The 5,837-nt window shown below is 39.4% G+C and overlaps 1 long non-coding RNA gene across 1 annotated transcript; it reads left to right on the forward strand.

Moving 5' to 3' along the window:
- Nucleotides 1-4,255: 4,255 nt before the first annotated feature.
- LOC138527835 (uncharacterized) lies at nt 4,256-5,192 on the forward strand. The gene is made up of 3 exons (XR_011284058.1): nt 4,256-4,508; nt 4,636-4,721; nt 4,865-5,192. It is a non-coding gene; the product is annotated as an uncharacterized lncRNA (long non-coding RNA).
- Nucleotides 5,193-5,837: the final 645 nt, after the last annotated feature.

The following is a 5,837-nucleotide window of genomic DNA, read 5'->3' on the forward strand; positions in this document are numbered from 1 at the left end:
CATCCGTTGTGATATATTATTGGTGCAACTTCGTGTTGCATGGGTTGTTCGAAATTAGAGACAATATTTTGGGAATATTTTGGGAATTTTTTCCCGTGTTGCTTTACACAGTGACCCTTTCTCTGCACTACAGACCCTTTGTTCCCCAACTTCTAGTGCAGATTAATTCTGCTTTATCATTATTCTCTGACTATGGCAGCCACTGATGTGGTCTCGTTCAGTGAAGAACAGTTGGCAGATGCCATTAACGTTCCATCATTTTTTGACAACATTGAGGGGACTATGGGCCCCAATGATGGTTCTTCGATCACTAGTGACAGCATTATTAAATTGAAAAAGAAAAAATTTCGAACAGAAATGCATAGTCACTTGTTGACAGAATATTTAAAAAAGAATATTATTCCCCAGGGCCTTTTAGTTAGAAATGAGCCATGCTTATTCATAGACGATGAAGAATATAAAACACTATTCTCAGGAGTCGCAACTAAATGCAGTCGGGACTGGATGTTGTTAACAATTAATACTGCCCTCAAGAAAAGTTCCATCATTGGGGATGAAATAGATAAGGCAGAGACAGTATTTGCCTTGGATACCACCATCATTAACATAAAGGAGAAATTAGAGCTTATAGAAAAACATACCAAGGATTTTGTTAAAATCACTACTAACAAAAAGATGGACAAACTTAAAAAGGATATCCTAGCCTTTTCTAAGGAGGCGGCCTATCCTTATTTGTCCGCAGACTACCAGGGCCCAGGACATTGGAGAGATCCCAATAATCCTCAACAGGGCACTACCCCCTTTCAAAAGAAAGTTACTTTTTCGGATACATCATCCGATGGCAGTGGATCATATCCTACTAGAAACTCTCGAGGTAATAGGGATAGGGGTAGGAATTGGAACAGAGGTTATAATCGAGGCCGAGGACGTCCATATTGGCAGTATCAAAATTATAACCGTCCAGCTAATTTTGTTCCTCAAGGCCCACATACTCCCTTTCCTCCACCTAATCTCCCTTTTCCGCCCCCCGATCAAGGGGCCCCCCCATTACAAAATTATTTCGAAACCAGGAGAAGGTCATACCGCAGGTAGCCCTACCATCGGCAGTATACAACATTTCTAAGAGACAACTTAGTGAATATGAGACTCGAATTTTGGAGAAGGGTTTCTCGTTTGTTCCTATGAGAAACCCCTCCAAAATGGAGGTAGAGATTGAATTACGTGGTTTATTTCGCAAAATACGTTTGCGTGACTTCTTTGGGAATCAAGCCCATGTTAATGGTGACGACGGCCTTCATACTACTTTAAAATGTAAATCTACCTTCACTCCGACCTTACAAATGGTTTCTGACGAGACAGCGGTATTTGAAAAGGCGGTCCTCAAAGACTTTAACTCCTGCTATAATACATCTAACAATTATGGCAGGGGTTCCTGCTTCAATTTTGGTAGACAGGATTGGGCCAGCCTTCAGGAACTTAAATCAGACACCTCGATAATCATAAAGCAGGCAGACAAGGGAGGTGGAATTGTTGTCATGGACTCTCATCAATATGACAATGAAATTTTGCGCCAGCTTGACAATTCAGCTATATATAGGAAACTTCCGAGTGACCCTACGGAAAGCATCAGAGCTCAAATTGCAGCGATTGCTCAACGAGCACTAGAAAGTGGAGCCATCAATGATAAGGAATTTCGTTTCCTTACTATTAAGGGAACTAGGACTCCGCTCATATATGTACTTCCCAAAATACACAAGGACCTCCTCAATCCGCCAGGACGCCCTATTGTGTCATCATGTGGATCTATATTAGAACCCATTGGTCAATTTTTAGATTATTTCCTGAAGCCATTGGCGGCCTCTACTGAAACATACCTGGCTGATACCACTGATGCCATTAAACATCTTGAGGGTTTTCCTTTTAATCATGATTCCGACATACTTATGACCTTAGATGTGGAGTCATTATACTCCAATATACCACAAATGGAATCTTTAAAAATAATGAAAGACTTTTTGGACTCACGGCCAGGCATTCAAGTAGTTCCCACTGAAATACTAATAGATTTACTTGAGATAGCTCTTTCACGCAATTATTTTCGTTTCAAGTCTTCTTATTATCTACAAGTGAAGGGAACAGCGATGGGGGCAGCATTTGCCCCCAATTACGCCACACTTTTTATGTGGAATTTTGAAAACAGGTGTATCTTGTCAGACATTAATCCCTACAGAGATGCCATTAAATTGTATAAACGTTATATTGATGACATAATTATAATCTGGGACAAAACAAAGGCAGATCACCTTGCATTTCTTCCATGGCTAAATGCGATGGATACGAACCTCAAATTTACTGTGACAGCCAATAGCACCTCTTTGCCGTTCTTGGATTTGTTAATCAAGAACTTTGAGGGCTGTATTATTGTTGACCTGTACCGAAAAGAAACTGATCGGAACACTATTTTAAGATTCGACAGTTTTCATCCTGAATCATTGCGCAAGAGCATTCCTTATAGTCAGTTTCTCAGGGCTAGACGAAACTGTACTAAATTGGAAGACTATAAGACTCAGGCGAACATTATTGAAGATAGACTGCATCAGCGAGGCTACCCTAAATACCTACTTCGTCAAGCTCGCAAAAGAGCCAGATCCCAGCATCGAGATATTCTCCTCGAGAAACATTCCCGGGAAGATATTACTAAGGAGCGGCTAGTTTGCGCTATGACTTTCAACACCTTTCATCACAAGATCAAACAAAGCATTATGAAACATTGGCATCTGCTTCAACTAAATAATCCAGGACTTGCAAAACCTATTTTTGCATTCAAGAAAGGCAAGAACCTCAAAAGTTGGCTCACTAAAGCCGACAGGTCGAGTACTGGACCTAAATTGAATACGGTGACAGGATTGTGGGGTGGCAAATCCATCCAAGGACACTTTCCATGTGGTTTTTGCAACCAATGTGCTTCTACAATCACTGGATCCGTTGAAGGGATTAATGGTAAAAATTGGAACCTTAATCATCATACCACGTGTAACTCCAAAAACGTGATTTACGTAATTATCTGTCCCTGTGCCTTAACGTACATTGGTAGAACATCTAGGCCTATCAAAACTAGAATTGGCGAACATAAATCTAAAATTCGAAACAAAATTGTGTCTGCTCCCTTAGTGTCTCATTTTGTCGAAAACAATCATGATCTGAACAACTTGAAATGGTGCGTTTTGGAAAAAGTCTATGGCACTGATGTTAACAACACAGCATCCCGCTTGGCGCAAAGGGAACAATGGTGGATGTATAACACTAATAGTTATGAGACAGGACTTAATCGCCAAGAGGAATGGCTCCATTGTATACCTTAACATGCTACACACACACATATATACTTTTTTACTAGATCACTGCAAGTGGATCCTCACCCAGGTCCGCTGATGATTGTTTAACACATCCATTTTGGCAACTTATGCCTTGGTCCCTGTATTTTAGAAATTAAGTCCCCTTTGAGCATTTATGGGACTTAAAATTGATGCATATAGTCCCTATTTGATTAGGGTGCTATTTCGCGTACAATGTTGAATACAACACTCAACAGCGTTTTTTTTACGCCAGTTATTTAAATATAGCCTGAGTAGGTAATATTGTTGGCACATTCATTCATGCTACATTTGCTAACACACATTTATACATCTGTAGGTTTTCTGTGTGGCGAGACCGTACTTTAGTCCTTTTTTAGTCTCTATAGGCCAAAGGGCACATACGCAGTCTTGTTTCTGTCTCTAGTACCGTGTGTGTTTATAAACACAGCCGCGGAGGCCACATCGGATGGTGTGCATTTCAGGCAGCTGCATTCAGAGACGAAAGAGAAGGCTTGTACCGGGTGAGAATACTTTGCTATTTTATATATATCTGTAGGCTCTCCTCTCCGCAAGCCGCATTTAGTCTCCTTGTATGTTACCGACAGGACATAGGACATATATTTAGCTTGATTTAATGTCTCGAGTTTTGTGCATATTTATACATCTTGTGGAGGAGACTATATCGGACGGCGCGAACCCGAGCCCGCTATTTAATAATCTAGATAAAAGACTTTCCTAGATTAGAACTTTGACACTATTACAGTGGCTTGAAACGGGTGCACTAGAGGTCCAGAATTGTCAGTTTCAACATGACAAACTAGGACAGGCTTGTGCAAGTGGCATTTGTCTGATCCAAGCATTAGTTCATCCTCCCACCCTGTCTGAACCCATTTAATTTGATGCAGTTTACTTTTTCAACTCAAAACGCTTCTTTAATTGCTGCACCTAATGGCTTACAACCTTTAATATGCAAACCTTGTTCTATACCTTTTTCTTAGGGTTTTTTCACCTACGGGTTAGCATTTGTTGGCCTCTCCTTCCAACTTGATCCCACACCGTCGAAGACTCGAAGATTTGGAATATTCCCTATCCTTATCTATTATAGAGTCGATTGCAGACACGATTAGAGGCTAAAACATTCTACAATTTAAGGTTGGTAATAGAAGGGGTAACATATTGATCTGCTCTCTGTGGAGACAGGGGACACTGCGTTCTAGCAATCGAAGTCTGAGATAATCTAGTGATATCTCTTTTAGCTTCTTATTTTTGTCTTTTGTAGATGTAAATTTATTTGCATCACCAGTCCTGTTTGGGTGGCGGATCGAAACAAACACATTTTTCGGCACCACTTCTGGACCAACTTAGGTGAATATATATATATATCCCCAGGTTTTATTTCCATGGCTAGAGGCATCGAAAATTAGGAGGCTCACTCATTATACTCTGTATTTTAACAAAGTTTTTTTTCTGTTTTTTCTATTTTGTCTGTTTTAATGTGTTTCATTAAGGGTCAACGTCTCCCACAGACTTTCAGATCTACAATCAAGCTCTTATGAATTGTACAAAGTTTTACCTGCAAGAACTACTGAATGATAGACAAAAAATTTAAGCATTAGTTCGTTCCAGGTTTTTATTTGCAATATTTAGTGCGCCCTGAGGAAGGCGACTACTGACTCGCTCAATGGAGCCAGATAGGTTGAATTCGCCGAAACTGTTATGATATTTTAAGATCATGTATGCACAGTAGGCACGTAGCACTTTTTTTTGCATTTAGTACTTTATTTCTTTGTTAACAACTTGGCACTTAGCACTTGGTTGCACTTAGCACTTTATTCAATTGTTAACTATTTGCCCTCTCCATAGCACTTTAACTATTTGGATGGAATTTAAAATGAGACAGCGATGCTTCACCTTGAGTAACATGAGGTTACGAATTGTGGCAACTAAACTGCTATTGAATGGCTTGAGGCATTAGATTTGACAAGTATTTTATAATCAATTCATCGATTTTATTGTTGATTTGATGTTTATATATTATGCAATTTTATAATGGTAATAAATTACTAATTAAAAATGATAATGTGAATATTTATGACTGGGCTCTCCTTTTCTTCCTCGCCTCTATTTCCATAATTGAGTACTCAAATTAATACAGTACTCCTCCATGTGAACTCCCTTTTTCCCTTCGGGATCTTTTTTTGTAAGTATGCATGTACTGCCAACATATTAAAGATCCACACACCACTGCCACTTAAAAAACATATTTATGTATGTAATGTATTTATATAGTGCATGAATACAAGCCTGGATGCATAGAAGCGCTAAAACAAGACAGACAAAAAAACATGAACAATACAGCCGGCCTTTTCCATTTTCCATTCCACATAAATATCACACTTTCCACCTCACTCATTGCATCCCTTACACTGCCACCATTCTCCAACTGCTCACATATATGTGTATACCACCAAAGTATCTATA

The sequence above is a fragment of the Ambystoma mexicanum genome, chromosome 7q (assembly GCF_040938575.1).
Source record: "Ambystoma mexicanum isolate Mex_15411 chromosome 7q, UKY_AmexF1_1, whole genome shotgun sequence".
Taxonomy (NCBI): domain Eukaryota; kingdom Metazoa; phylum Chordata; class Amphibia; order Caudata; family Ambystomatidae; genus Ambystoma; species Ambystoma mexicanum.